We start from the raw sequence: 15,630 nt of genomic DNA, 5'->3' as shown, positions 1-15,630 counted from the left end.
GCCTGGGTGGCTCAGTTGGTTAAGCGACTGCCTTCGGCTCAGGTCATAATCCTGGAGTCCCAGGATCGAGTCCCCCATCGGGCTCCCTGCTCAGCAGGGAGTCTGCTTCTCCCTCTGACCTTCCTCCCTCTCATGCTGTCTCTCGCAAATAAATAAAATCTTAAAAACATAAAAAATAAAATATAAAAATAGGGTGTGTGAGACAGAAAAAGAGAAAGAGAATGTAGAAATGTATGGAAATAACAAAAAAGGACAGTAAAGTAGCAGTTATTAGAACCGTATTCCATATGTTCAAAAAGAGGAAAGATTGAAAGGGTTAAGAGACATCAAAGATATTGGGGCACCCGGGTCTTGCAGTCAATTAAGCATCCAACTCTTGGTTTTGGCTCAGAGAGTGATCTCAGGTCTAGAGATAAAAACTATGATGCGTAAGATGAAAAATACATTGGGTGCAACTAACACCAGATTAGACACTACTAAAGAAAAAATTAACAAACTTGAAGATAAAGCAATAGGAACTATCCAAAATGAAAAGCAAAGAAAAAAGACAGAAAATTTTAAGAGCGCATCAGTGAGCTAGGAGACAATTTCAAGCAACCTAATATATGTGTAATTAAAAATCTGTAAAGTGGGGAGGGGAAGTGGAGAAAGAAAAAATATTTGAAAAAATAACAGCCAAAAGTTTTCCACATTTGATAAAAACTATAGAACCATAAATCTAAGATTTCCAATGACACAAATCACACAGACAAAAAAGAAAACTATACTAAGACACATGATAGTTAAATTGCTTCAAAGTAGTTGAAAGGGAAAATTGTAAAAGCAGCAAAGAAAAAAGACACATTAAGTATAGAGAAACAGAGATAAGGATATCAGATCTCTTGTCAGACACAAGCAAGGTAGAAGACAGTGAATCAAAATCCTTATAACAGGGGTGCCTGGGTGGCTCAGTCAGTTAAGTGTCTGCCTTCGACTCAGGTCATGATCCCAGAGTTCTGGGATCGAGCCCTGCATCAGGTTCCATGCTCAGCGGGGAGTCTGCTACTCCCTCTCCCTTTGCCTGGAGACAAGGCTTGCTTGTGCTTGTTCTCTCTTCTCTGTCAAATCAATAAATCAAATCTTTAAAAATAAAATTTTGGGGGCGCCTGGGTGGCTCAGTTGTTAAGCGTCTGCCTTCAGCTCAGGTCATGGTCCCAGGGTCCTGGGATCGAGCCCCACATTGGGCTCCCTGTTCTGCGGGGAGCCTGCTTCTCCCTCTCCCACTCCCCCTGCTTGTGTTCCCTCTCTTGCTGTGTCTCTCTCTGTCAAATAAATAAATAAAACCTTTAAAAAACTTTTTTTTAACAAAATTTTACAATTCCCACAATATTTAAAAAAAAAGAATAATACATCAGGACTAAGTAGGGTTTATTTCAAGAATGCAATGTTAGTTCTAATATCTGAAAATCAACGTAATTCACCATATTAAACTAAAAATGAAAAACCATATGATCATCTCAGTAGACTCAGAAAAAGCATTTGTGAAAATCCAACTTCATTTCTGAAAAAAACTCTCAGCGAACTAGGAATAGAAGGAAACTTCCTCACTGACAAAGGGCATATACAAAACGTCTACAGCTATCATCATACTTAATGGTGAAAGACTGAGAGCTTTCTTCCTAAGATCAGAACAAGACAAATATGTCTGCTCTCACCACTTCTATTTAACACCGTACAGGGAATTATATCCAGTGCAATAAGAAAAAAAAATAAAAGATTAGAAAGGAAGAAGTAAAACTGTATTCACAGGTGACATAATCTTTATATAAAAAAATCCAATGGAATCTATTTTAAAAAAGCCAATGGAATGAGTGAGCATATCCTAATTGACAGAGAAGATCAATGTACAAAAAATCAATCATATTTCTATACGGTGGCAACATCAAAGATAAAAATTTGAAAAACCACCATTTCAAGAGCATCAAAAAATATGAACTACATTATGCTGTACACCTGAAACTCATGTAACATTGTATGTCAACTATACTTCAATTAAAAAAATAAATTAGAAAATAATATATGAAATACATAGGGATAACAATGACAAAAGATGTACACGATCTGCCCAGTGAAAACTACAAAATATTGCTGAGAGAAATAAAAGAAAATCTAACTAAATGGAGACTATAGCATATACATAGATTGGAAGACACAACATCATTAAGATGGTAATTCTCCTCAGGGCACCTGGGTGGCTCAGTCAGTTAAGCGTCTGACTCTTAGTTTTGGCTCAGGTCCTGATCTCATGGGTCGTGGGATCCAGCCCCGCATCCAACCCCACGCTCAGGGGGAGTCTGCTTGGATATTCTTTCCTTCAGCCCCTTCCCTACTTGCATGAGCAAGCACACATGTTCTCTCTCTAATAAATAAATAAATCTTAAAAAAAAAAAAAAAAAGATGGTAATTCTCCTCAAACTGATCTATAGATACAATACAATCTCAAATTCTCAAGCAGACTTTTTGGAAAAGCTGACAAGCTGACTCTAAAATTAATATAAATGAAAAAGACCTCAAAGAGCCAAAATCTGGAAATAGAACAGCAAAGCTGAAGGACTTACCCCATCTGACTTCAAGTCTTATTATAAAACTATAGTCATCAAATCAATGTAGTATTGGCATCAAGCCAAATAGATCAATGGAACAGAAAAGAATCCAGAAATAGAACACATATATAAGATTTTCAACCTACTTAGAAGGCAATTTATTGAAGGAATAGTCTTTTCAACAAATGATTCTAGAACAATTGGATTCTATATGTGAAAAAATGAACTTTAATCTAGACTTTTTACTATACATAAAAATAACTCAAAGTGGATCATAGATCTAAATCTAAAACCTAAAACAAAAACTCCTAGAAGATAAAATATTTCAGTGGTATTAACTAGGAAGAGATTTCTTAAAGCAACAAAAACATCAACAAAAGAAAAAAATTATAATTTGGACTTTATCAAAATTAAGAGCTTTTGCTCTTCAAAAGACACTTATAAAAGAATAAAGAGACTAGGAAAATATCTACAAATCCTATGGCTGAAAAAGAATTAACATCCAGAATTTATAAAGAACTTCTAAAACTCTGTAATAAGAAAACACAGAACCCAATTAAAAATGGACAAAAGAGGGATGCCTGGGTGGCTCAGTCAGTTAAGTGTCTGCCTTCAGCTCAGGTCATGATCCCAGGGTCCTGGAATCAAGTCCCGCATTGGGCTCCTTGCTCAGTGGGGAGCCTGCTTCTCCCTCTGCCTCTGCCTGCCACTCCCCCTGCTTGTGCTTGCTCTTCGCTCTCTCTGACAATAAATAAAATATTTTTTTAAAATGGACTAAAGATTTAGACACTTCACCAAAGAAGCTATATGGATAACAAATAAGTTCATGAAAAGATACTGAGCATCACTAATCATTAGAGAAAGACAAATCAACACCACCATGAGATACCACTACACATCTATTAGAATGTCTGAAGTTAAAAAGACTGGCCATACCAAGTGCTGACAAGGATGTGGAAGAAATGGACCTCTTATACATTGCTGGTGGGAATGCTAAATAGTACTTGGAAAACTCTGACAGTTTCTTTCAAAGTTAACCATACCACATAAAGAGAAATAAAAGTATATGTCCACACGAAGATTTATACACAGATCTTCATAGCAGCCTTCTTTGTTACCAGTTAAGAACTGGAAACAACCAATATGTCCATCAATAAGTGAATGATTTAGTAAACTGTGTGATACACTCATACAAAGGAGTATTACTAGCATTAAAGAAGAACCAACTACTGATGCACTAAAACACAAATGAATCTCAAAATAATTATGCTGAGTCAAAGAAGCATAACTACATGCTGTATGATTCCATTTATATGAAATTCTAGGAAATTCTAGGAAGTGAAAATTAATATAGTGACAGAAAGATCAGTGGTTATCTGGGATGGGGGCCAAGGAGCCAGGGATATGAGGAAAGCTTTGGGGGTGATGGATATATTCACAATCTTATTTGTGATGATGACTACATACACATGTCAAAACTTAACAAATTGGGGGCACCTGGCTGGCTGTCAGTGGAATGTGCAACTCCTGATCTCAGGGTTATGAGTTCAAGCCCCAAGGTGGGTGTAGAGAATACTTAAAAAGCTTTAAAAAAAAATTTTTTTTAACTTAACAAACTGTACACCTTAAATACATACAGCTTATAATATGTCAACTATTCCTCAGTACATCAGCTTTTAAAAAATATAGTCTTAACCAGTAATTAATATATCCTTCAAATACAAATTGGGCCCTAAATAATTAATGTAAAATTATTCCCTATTAATACCATGCATTTTAGTCATAAAATTCAGAGGGCATCCTTACTTCCAAACTATTAATAAAGACTGATTTAAACTGGCAAAATTCAGTAAATCATAAAGAAAACAAATGTCTTAATGGAGCAAAAGAGCTCTGAACAACTCAAATTTATTTTTTCATTTAAAAAACTTAAAATAGGGGCGCCTGGGTGGCTCAGTCGTTAAGCATCTGCCTTCGGCTCAGGTCATAGTCCCAGGGTCCTGGGATCGAGCCCCAGATCGGGCTCCCTGCTCCGTGGGAAGCCTGCTTCTCCCTCTCCCACTCCCCCTGCTTGTGTTCCCTCTCTCGCTGTCTCTCTGTCAAATAAATAAGTAAAATCTTTAAAAAACAAAAAAACAAAACAAAAAAGACTTAAAGTAACTAAAAAGAATAACAAACCATGTCAATTGTTGCTTTTATTTTAAGTAGGATTAAATAAAAATAACAATGTGCTATTATCTCCTCCCTGGTATCGTAACTGCTACTATAGTTTCATATTCAATCCCTTAAAACAGATTAAAGCAGACCATGGCAAAGAGAAAGAAGCAACTGTTTCCCATGTGGAGAAATGCTCTCTAAATGAGAAGTTAAAGAGAAATGTCTGGGGCCTTTCTCTGAATCCCTCCTAGCACCTAGACAATCACTACAAACCTCTCTCCCTCATCAAAGCCTAATGGGACTTAGAAACAATCCAATTTCATCAAAGGAAACCTGCCGAGGAACCTAAAGAGCAGAGTTCCTCAGCATCATATGATTTTCTGCCTCCTCCTGGTTTGGGTACCCAAGCTCTCCATTCTACCAGATACTCCAACAGTATTTTCCTTCATTTTAAAGATTTTTTTAAACTTCCTACTGTATCAGCCTACTTCATTACTTGCCCTTTTCTATATAGTCCCTGTAGTATTTATGTTGATATGCTCATGCCCAGCATTTATGCTGAAATCAGAACCTGATTCAGAGAAGTAGCATGATGCAGTGCTGTGGAAGGAATATGGGCTTTGGAATTAGACAGACATGGGTGCATACTTTGGTCCTCCCACATATTGCCTTGACTTAAAGTAAACTCCCTGAGCCTAGTCTTCTTATCAGTACAAGAGTCAAACCATCTTTCTCACTGGACAACAATTGGTATTAAATGGCATACGGCATGTGAATTATTTGACACACAGGAGGGGAGAGGGCTCCAGAAATAATAGCCTCCATCCTCTTGTTTATTTTCTAATTAGAAGGCATTTTCTGAGGCAAGGTACCTCCATCAGCCCTTATCAGCCCCAGATGTCATCAGTGACATTTTCACTGTACTTTGTGCCCATTAAAGGCCTTCCCTGCCAGTGTGAACACTCTCTTGTCTGCCGACATTAGTGGGTCCCACAGGCAGCTGTTATTAGAATGTAAGAAAGGAATTAAAAGTATTTGGATGTTGGGGCGCCTGGGTGGCTCAGCCAGTTAAACATCTGCCTTCGGCTCAGGTCATGATCCCAGGGTCCTGGGATGGAGCCCCACATTAGGCTCCCTGCTCTGCGGGGAATCTGTTTCTCCCTCTCCCTCTGCCTACCACTTCCCCACTTGTTCTCTCTCTCTCTGCCAGATAATAAATAAAATCTTAAAAAAATAAATAAATAAAGTAGTTGGATGGTACTCCCATGTTCATAGCAGCATCACTCACAATGGCTAAAACATAGAAGCAGCCCAAGTGTTCATCAACAGATGAACGGATAGGCAAAATGTGGTATATACATATAATGGAATATTATTCAGCCTTTAAAAAGGAGGAAATTCTGACTTATGCTACGATATGGATGAACCTTAAGAATATTATGCTAAATGAAATAAGCCAGTCACAAAAAGATAAATACTATATAACTCTACTTCTGAGGTACTCAGAGTACTCAAAATTATAGAGACAGAAGGTAGAATAGTGGTTGCCAGAAGCTGGAGAGAGGGAATACAAAGTTGTTTAACAGACATAGAATTTCAGTTTTACAAGATGAAAAATAGTTATCGGGGCGCCTGGGTGGCTCAGTCGGTTAAGCGTCTGCCTTTGGCTCAGGTCATGATCTCAGGGTCCTGGGATCGAGCCGTGTGCATCGGGCTCCCTGCTCAGCAGGGAGTCTGCTTCTCCCTGTCCCTGTACAGCTCCCCCAGCTTGTGCTCTCTTGCTCTCTGTCAAATAAAATCTTTAAAAAAAAAAAAAAAAGATGAAAAGTAGTTATGGAGATGGATTGTGGTGATGTTTACACATTATGAAAGTAATTAATACCACTGAACCCTACACTTAAAGATGGTTAGGATGGTAAATTTTACCACAATAAAAAAGAAACTAGAAAAATAAGTTCTGCGGACTAACAGTTGACTAAACCTGACCACTTCCAGCCTCAATGTGAGGGTTAATCGTATAATCACAACTCGGGGCATCAAGTTCTTGCTATGGTTCCAAATAAAATGCTATCTGAAAAGTCCTTGTCAGATCCTTCTATGTCCCATAATGTGACACAAAGGAGCATCTCGTGCAGCTCCACCACCCTCCATTTAATAAAGACAACAAGAATGCTGGCTGTCTCCCTGACATCACCAGTATGGCACAGATGGCTGGACCTCAGAGGGATCTATGGAACCATTCCAGGCCCACTCACAGTCTGACTTGTGCATGTGCTCAGTAGTATTTGCATGAAAATGAACTTCACTTCCCACAGCAATTCCCCATATAAAACAAAAAAATTTTCTGAAGATTCAAAGGACATTCTAAAACTGGATTCTATAAGGCTAGTTCCACAACACTGCAGGAATCCAAAGTCTAAGACAAATTGGGAAACTGCAAATAAAAATTTACAAATCTCCCCCACCCAAGAAAATGCTTTGTTATACTTTTTTGTACTTAAAATATTGAGCCATCTCAAAATCATTTTCAGTCCAATACCCAAAATCAACTGGTCCGAAGGCATTCTGAGATGAGTACTACAAGATGTGGTACAAATAATGATTCTTAAAAAACATTTACAGCAGGGGTGCCTGGGTGGCTCAGCCAGTTAAGCGTCTGCCTTCGGCTCCAGTCATGATCCCAGGGTCCTGGGATCGAGCCCTGCGTCAGGCTCCCTGCTCGGCGGAGAGCCTGCTTCTCCCTCTCCCTCTGCCTATCTGTGTTCTCTCTCTGTCAAACAAATAAAATCTTAAAAAAAAAAACAGCATTTACAGCAATAAAACTCAAATGCACCAGAAGCTGGGGAGGGGGGTGGTAGAAATAGGGAGTTGTTCAATGGGTACAGAGTTTTAGTTTTGCAAGATAAAAAAAGTCCTAGTGTAAATATAGTTAACATCACTGAACATACACTTAAAAATGGTTAAGAGGGTAAGTTTTATATTATGTGTTTTTATTACTACAATTAAAAAGAAACAGTCACAGGGGGACCTTGGTGGTGCAGTTGGTTAAGCTTCCAACTCTTGGTTCAGCGTCCAACTCTTGGTTCAGCGTCCAACTCTTGGTTTCAGCTCAGGTTGTGATCTCTGGGTCCTGAGATCAAGCCCCACCTCCAGCTCCAAACTCGGCAGGGTCTGCTTAAGACTCTCTCCCTCTTCCTCTAACCCTCCCTCCCACCATGTGCTCTCACGCGCGTGCTCTTTCTCAAGTAAATAAATAAATCTTTAAAAAAAGTCACAGAAGTTTGTGCCCCAGCAGTCATACTGATGCAAAATATTTCAGATCAACTAACTTCTACTGTCCAATACTAACCCCTAAAATTCCTTTTGTCCCAACTAAAAAAATAAATAAAGTGGACACATCTCGCTGGTAGAACATGGAAGCTTCTCTAACTACAATAAAGCTGAGGGAGCATGTTAAGGAAATAAGAAGACAATACAAATACTAAGCAATGGTAGAAATACAAAGCAGACTATTTAAAACCAATCTGTGTCATCCCCATCTGCAATCCAGCCTAAGTCTCTAAGTAAAACTGTATAGAAACTTCTCCTTGTTCCAAAAATAAAGAAAAACTCCTCAACCTGCTTACAAGGCCCACCACACCTCTCCAACCCCCTCTCCCACCAGATTCAACACTCTTCCTGTTCTCTACATAGAGCTGTACCCTAAATCCCCAGTCCTCCCCATGAACCCCACCATCTTTGCCCTTGCTGTTTGCTCTGACTGGAACACTCTTCCTTTCCCGTGCATCCTTCAGATCTTAGTTCAAATGTCTTTCCAGTGACTTCCCTAAATCAAATAGTGTCACTGTTGCAGTTTTACATTCATGTGATTATTTGGTATCATCTGCTAAAGACAGGGGCCAGAGATGCATTCACTCTCCCCCCGCCAATTTCCAAGGCCAAACACGGTGTACCCAATAAGCAGTCAAATATTTGTTGAACAAGTGAATATAGGGCACTAAACCTATAAGAAAGCAATGAAACATCCTAAGAGGTTTCCTTAATGAATCTTTGGAGGATGTCCAAATCAATTAAGCCTAAAATCCCTATTCAACTCTTAAGGAAAAAAAAAAAAAAAATTTCTCTGGCCCTTCTATGTCCCTAGGCAAATGCTGAGCATCAAAGGCTGATAAGTAAAACACACAAATACACACATCGTAGATAAAGCAGAATTACTACTTGCTGAGCAAATTGTTTTTGGCATTTCTTGATACAATGCCTGCTACATAGGGGGCACTCTGGAATACCTGTCAAATGAATAAAGAGCAACATTTCACAAGACTCGTAAGTATATATGAACTAGTAACTAACTCTACTGAAAACTGTGGTGACTCATATAAAAGTAAGACCGTCACAGAAGCAAAGGAATGAATCTCTTAAGTGGGAAAGCCCCCTACTATAAGCCATATTTATTTAGATCTCAAACAAGAAAAATGCCAGATTTGTACTAAGAGTGAAAGAAATAGATACTGCAATCAGGTAATCGTAGAGCTTTAAATAAAAACTACAAAATGTCACTTGGAACTATTTCCCAAAACCCTTAAAAACATAAGAAACTATTTAGGATTCCCTGTCCCCTCCAACACAAACTATCTATACTTTAAAGATATAATCCATAAACATAATACAGAAAACTCCAGCCCACACTGATCTCTCCTCCCTCTGATTTTGCATTTAAACAAATGCTGCTTTATAGTTTTCCCAATAATAACAATCTATACACTCTTATTTTATATCCTTTCACATAATATAACACAGTGGGTGCCTATTAAATACTTACTGAACTGATATGAAATTATACTGGGTTAAATAATGGATTATGGTACAGAAATTCCTGCAAATGTCATTCCTGAAGATTTTTCATATGCCTCAGTTTTAGCTTCATCATTAGATTAAATATAAAGTCGTTATCCAACAATGTTCAAACAAGGTTTAGAGTTTTCTTAGTACCACATCTACAAACTCAATTAAGGGAGGTTTTCAGTGTCATGGTATCTTTTCAAATGTAAGTCAAAGATATTAACAACACCTGTCCCTACTTTCTTCAACGTTGCAAATTTCTCTTGAAATTTTTCCCAAACTTAATCAGTCCCAGGGAGAGTTCCTCCTGTAGAAAATTGGAAGACACAAAATCTAAGCTACATGATACTAACCGCACATCGCTAAAAATAGAAAACCTAATCCCCGGAAAAGGATCAGTTCAAAATGTTCAATTACATGAGTCTCCACGATCAACAAAGCAGATAAAATACACCACTCTGGAAAGCGCAAAGCAGCAAGCAAACAGCAAGTATTCTAGTTAAGTGGCTGCTGTTCAAAGCTGCTCAAACGCTCCATCCCTGCCAGTCCCAAGCATCTGTATCAGGACCCATGAGAACGCGTCCACAGGGGACCCGAGCCTCGGGAAGTGTCCTCTCTACAGCAACAGGCTCTGTTTAATTCGGGTTTTCCTATCCGCGCCCCTAAGAGGGCTACAAGGGAGGGCCGGGGGGCCGGGCGCGAGGAGCCGAGCCTGGCAGGCCGGGTCGGCGGAGAGCTGGGGACTTGTGGTGGGCAGGGGCGACGGCGGAGCCGGGCAGCGGTGCCAGAAGTGGAGGGCGCTCGCCCGGGGCCGCTGCCGCAGGTGCCCCGCTAAGAGCTGCGGAGACCCGGCAGGCCAGACCCGGGGCCGGTCCAGGAAAGGGGTCGAGGGGAGGCGCGCGGGACGGGGGCGGGGAGGCCTCACCGTTGCTCCCGAGAGGCTGGCGCCGCGGCGGTCCCGCAGTTGCTAAGGAGAATGCTCTTCCGGGTCAGGGGCGCGGCGGTATAGAGAGCAACGGTGGCCGGAAGGGGCCAGGAGCGACGCGCGCAGCAAGAGCGCGGCGGAGGCGGTGGTCGGCGGTTGTTCGGCTGCAGGGGGTGGGGCGGCTGGCAGGGGCTGGCGAAGGGCCAACGCGACTTCTCGGGCCTCGCCTGGCGGGGGGGATGGGGTGTACCCGGTGGCTCTAGCGAGGCCACCTCTTAGAAGCCTTCCCGCCTCAGTCCCCTGCTCCGGAACCTGCCCAGCTCGGGTTCTAGGCCCCCGGCTGTAGCCACGCCGGCCCCTTCCTGGGACAGGGTTTTACTCATTTTTTCATTTAGTAGACACGGGGTTGTTGGACACCTGCCAGCAGGGCTGGCACTGGAGATGCAGAGAGGGGCGATCCAGGCGTGGTCCCTACCCTCAGAATGCACAGACTGATGGGAGGGCAGGCCGGAGGGGTGCTGCTCACCTGGGTGGGCTAAGTAAAGGCCGTGGGCCCTACCCAGACACGGATGGGGAAAAGCCGATGGTGGAGACTTCAAGCAAGAAAAAGAGTAGGGAGGAGTGTTTCAGGTAAGAAAGAAAGTAGGCTCTGTTGAGAAACCCACTGAAAGGTCAGTGTGCCTTGCCTAGGGAAGTGGGTAGAGAGGATGGAACCTAAGAAAACATCAACATTGTAGGTGTGAACAAAGGAAAAGGAACCTCCAAAGAGCAGTCAGAATGTTCGGTTGAAGGACTGCTGAGAAGACAGCAGGAGAGGAAAGAATTCCAGTAAGGTCGTGGTCACCACTGTCATGATTTGGCCATCAAGTGCCTAGTGGTGACCATAAAAAATCAAAATTCAGGAATATGGTGTCAATATCGACAGTGGCTTGAATCTGTGTAGTGAAGGAGTCCACCACCATATGCTCCATATTCAAACAAGGAAAAGAGATACGTTAAATTGTTCCTGAATGCCTTAATGTTTTTGAAAGTATTTGTAAATTTCAGGATTCCTCCACTAATACCTCTACTAATTCTTTTTTTTTTTTTTTTTTAAGATTTCTTTATTTTAGGGACACCTGGGTGGGTGGCTCAGTCCATTAAGCATCCGCCTTCAGCTCAGGTCATGATCCCAGGGTTCTGGGATCGAGTCCCACCCACATCAGGCTCCTCTACCTGCTGCTCCCATGCTTGTGCTTTCTCTCTCTCTCTAACAAATAAATAAAATCTTTAAAAAATAATAAAGGTTTCTTTGAGAGAGAGAGAGTACGTGTGCAGGAGGGGGGACAGAAGGAGAGGAAGAGAATCTCAAGCAGATTCCCTGCTAAGCCTGGAGCCCAGCACTGGGCTCAATCCCATGACCCTGAGACCATGACCTGAGCTTGAAATCAAGAGTCAAACGCTTAACGACTGAACCACCCGGGCACCCCTCTACTAATTCTTGAATGTGGAAAGTAATTTGTTTTATCTTGCATCTACGGTACTTGCCTCACACAAAGGCCTCAATCGGTGTTTGTTTAAAGAATAAATGAACCCATGAGCCTTTTTTTTTTAAGATTTATGTATTTGAGAGAGGGAGAGAGAACGTGAGTGGAGGGGGTGGAGGGGGTTAGAGGGAGAATGAGAGAGAATCCTCAAGCAGACCCGCGCGCCACCCACTGAGCGTGGAGCCTGACCCAGGGCTTGATCCCAGGACCCTGAGATCATGACCTCAGCCAAAATCAAGAGTTGGAAGCTTAACCAACTGAACCACCCAGGCGCCCTGAGCCTTTGGTTTTTAATGTTCACACAGTTCAGAATCCTCCGCGAAACTGTGATGTAGGGAAAATTGTCTATTCAAACTGTAGATGAGATGGAAGAAGCCCAGCAGGGGCAGGACGCAGAAGATGGCAAAGGTACAGTGATCCAATGGGTGGGAGAGGGCCCAATGGGGCCAGGGATGGGAAGACCCAGAAAAGGAAAAGAACAAAGGATTAATAACATAAAAACTGGGGTTTCAGAGCCAGAAATGGAAGATGAAGCCAAGAAAATTATTAATGCGGCCTACTTCCTATTAATTTTATTAATATAAAAATATTAGAAGCAGGAATAGATGAGCAAGGACAAGAGCAAAGGAAAGACAATCATTGTACATAAGTTCAATAGGAAAATCCCATTTGGGGACGGCTGACAAAGTTTGGTGTCAGCCAGTGTGAAGGCTTCAGGGCTGGGTGGACGTGTTCCCGTATCATCTAAGTAGAGCGAGCTCTGGGCTTCCTCATGTGGGCCAAAGGAAAACCACAACTGTAGAGTCACACTGTAGAGTGACTTGGGGTGAGAGGCTTGCCCCACAAGCATACCTCCAGTCCAGAACCAGTACATTCCCATTATATCCAGTTATTACAACAAGCTCATCCAGAAGAGGCATAGTCTTCTCTAAGACACTGTAAATCTATCGACAATGGATGTAACCAGCCATCTGTGGGAGTAAACCAAGAAATTTGAAATGTGTGGCTGAAAAGTTTAAAACACCCAAAATATCAGCCAAGGGAGCCTAGGTATAACATAAGCAAGGCAGGACCAGAAAATGGTTACAATTTGATAAAAGGAAGCTAAATCAATTGTTCTGTGAACAGAAGGGACAAAGTCAACTTGTGATATAGACAAAAAGAAGCCCCAAATCCTTAAAGTACAATAGATAAAGTCTACCCTGCATGTTCCTGGCAGCCTTGAATAGAGCATCAATTCTAATGAACCGTGTTCTGTTGAAGGGCCAAGGTGATTCATTAGGCTCAACTTGGCTGGGGTTCCAGGAGATTTCAGTGCTATCTCAAGAGATGGAAACTTCATTGCTGTGAAGAGCATATTTTTAGAGAACTGCAGGGAGTTGTGGGTGAACTCTGTACTTCCAGGATGGTGTGGGCATGAAAGGTTCCAGATGACGTGCTTTGTCTGACTTTGGTCTCTTTGAATAATGAATAGCCAATTAATGATGCAAAATGCTTTGAGGAATGCCCAGAATATAAACAGAGGACCAGGGTTACCATGCCCTGTTGGTATAAACAGTGAGCCATCTGCTACCTCCAGAAGAATTCCATTTTGGCATTGGGAGGGAGTGTGTCTATTATGAAATTCAAGCCTTCCTGGGAATTTAAGGATTAGAGACAGCTATAGTGCCCCAGAGTTTTCCAGGTCCAGCCTGACCCTGATTCCTAACCACCACCACCCCTAACTCGGTGTTCTCCTATACTAACATCACCCAGTCACAGAGGCAGAAACCCAGACACGTAGGAGACATCCGTGACCCCTGCACTCCCCACCCCTCCACCACACCCTCACCCTTACAGCCCAGTCCAAGAACAAGTCCTGTAGATCGTCTCATCCCCCCCCACCCAATCCCACTACTACGAATTACGCTGAAAGGAGCAAATAACCAAGCAAATCAGGATCAGTAGGAAGTGTTAGAACATCAGAATTGAAGCTGGGTGATAAAGATGGCGTGTGTGAGAGAGAGAAAACAAACAGCATAGTAACCAAACGCCACAAGAACTTCAAGGAAATGCAACGGAACAAATCCATTCAACAACAACATGTTTGATTGCCTTTCCCATGTGAATTTCATCTTGAAGGAAGTAAAAGATAACAAAAGGACTATTAAATATGTTGAAGAAAAACTAAGGTAGAATTGAACATATTCCAAGAACCAAAGTGAAGGAGTGTTTGCTGGCCTAGGGGTATGACTTTGGAAGGACCCAGTCAGCTGTGGGATGGAGTCAAGTGCCATGAGCCTCATCCTTACGTGTGCAGGCTGATAGTGCTGCTGGCTGAGTGTTATGGGTGAGCAAAAAATATGTCTCATCATCGCCATATCAATTGATCTTGGCTTCCTCAATTCCAGCAATTAGCCCCACCCAGACCACTATTTCCCACTTGGAATTCTTGTCTGATTAGAGTCTGTTTTTGTTCTTGTCTCACTTTAAACTTAGTTTTTTTTAAACTTAGTTTTTCTTTTCCCTCTATCTTTATGACTATTATTTTTCTTAGCTGTTTAAATATAAATCCTTCTAGATCCTCCACAACTTTTGCCTCATAGATCTTAGCCCTTATCTTAATTTCTCTTTTACCTTCTAGCTCCTATTTAAAATCTTGTCTTTTTGAATACTTCTAACTGCTCATTTTATCAAGATCTATCAATATGTTATTCTTAATTTTTTAGATTTTTTTTATTTTCTAGTTCTTTGTTCTTTTGTTTCTTTTATTTTCTATTTAACATATGCTACTTCAAGTATGAATTTTAGAAACTTGTCATTTACAATGTTATTCTTTCTAAGTTTTTATTCCCACATCTTTGGCTTTAAATTTACCTTAATTTTTATTTATTTTTTTTTAAGATTTTATTTATTTATTTGAGAGCGAGAATGAGAGAGAGAGAGAGAGCACGAGGGGGGAGGGTCAGAGGGAGGAGCAGACTCCCCGCCGAGCAGGGAGCCCAATCGCTTAACCAACTGAGCCACCCAGGCGCCCCTTTAATTTTTATTTTTTAACTTTATCTCTCATCCTCCCGTTTTGGTCTTCTCTTCCTCTGATCTTCCATCTTTTTTCTAATTTTGAGCTCTGTCTTTTAATCACAGATATATCTCAGCAGCTGTAAATGGCATCTAATAATTACTACATTTTAAAAAAGAAAGAATGGTCCTCGCTTAGGCAGCACATATACTAAAATTAGAACAATACAGAGAAGATTAGCATGGCCCCTGCACAAGGATGACACGCAAATTCGTCAAGGGTTCCATATTTTTCTAAGACTGATGAATCACAGACCTGTACCCCTGAAACAAATAATACATTATATGTTAATAAGAAAGAAAGAAAGAAAGAAAGAAAAAGAAAGAAAGAAAGAAAGAAAGAAAGAAAGAAAGAAAGAAAGAAAGAAAAGAGAAGGAAGGAAGAAAGGAAGGAAGAATTACAGGGTACGTGGGTGGCTCTGTCGAGTAAGCCTCTGACTCTTGATTTTGGCTCAGGTCCTGATCTCAGGGTCCTCAGATCCAGCCCCGCATCAGGCTGGGCAGTCAGTGGAGAGTCTGCTTCTCTCCTCCCTCTCCCCCTGCC

The 15,630-nt window shown here is 41.3% G+C and overlaps 1 protein-coding gene and 1 non-coding gene across 2 annotated transcripts in view; one reads left to right on the top strand and one right to left on the bottom strand.

The window, feature by feature from the left end:
* DIS3L2 (DIS3 like 3'-5' exoribonuclease 2) overlaps positions 1-10,535 on the bottom strand; it is a 349,227-nt gene extending 338,692 nt beyond the window's left edge. The window contains exon 1 of the mRNA XM_021690362.2: positions 10,504-10,535. The gene's annotated coding sequence lies outside the window, so the exon portion shown is untranslated. The remainder of the gene's footprint in view (positions 1-10,503) is intronic.
* Positions 10,536-15,213: 4,678 nt separating this feature from the next.
* On the top strand, positions 15,214-15,320 carry LOC123324382. Its single transcript, XR_006539763.1, has one exon. It is a non-coding gene; the product is annotated as a U6 spliceosomal RNA (small nuclear RNA).
* Positions 15,321-15,630: the final 310 nt, after the last annotated feature.

Source organism: Neomonachus schauinslandi, chromosome 3, assembly GCF_002201575.2.
Source record: "Neomonachus schauinslandi chromosome 3, ASM220157v2, whole genome shotgun sequence".
NCBI lineage: Eukaryota > Metazoa > Chordata > Mammalia > Carnivora > Phocidae > Neomonachus > Neomonachus schauinslandi.
Note: the sequence above shows the minus strand (reverse complement) of the source record. Positions and strands in the feature narration are given on the sequence as shown.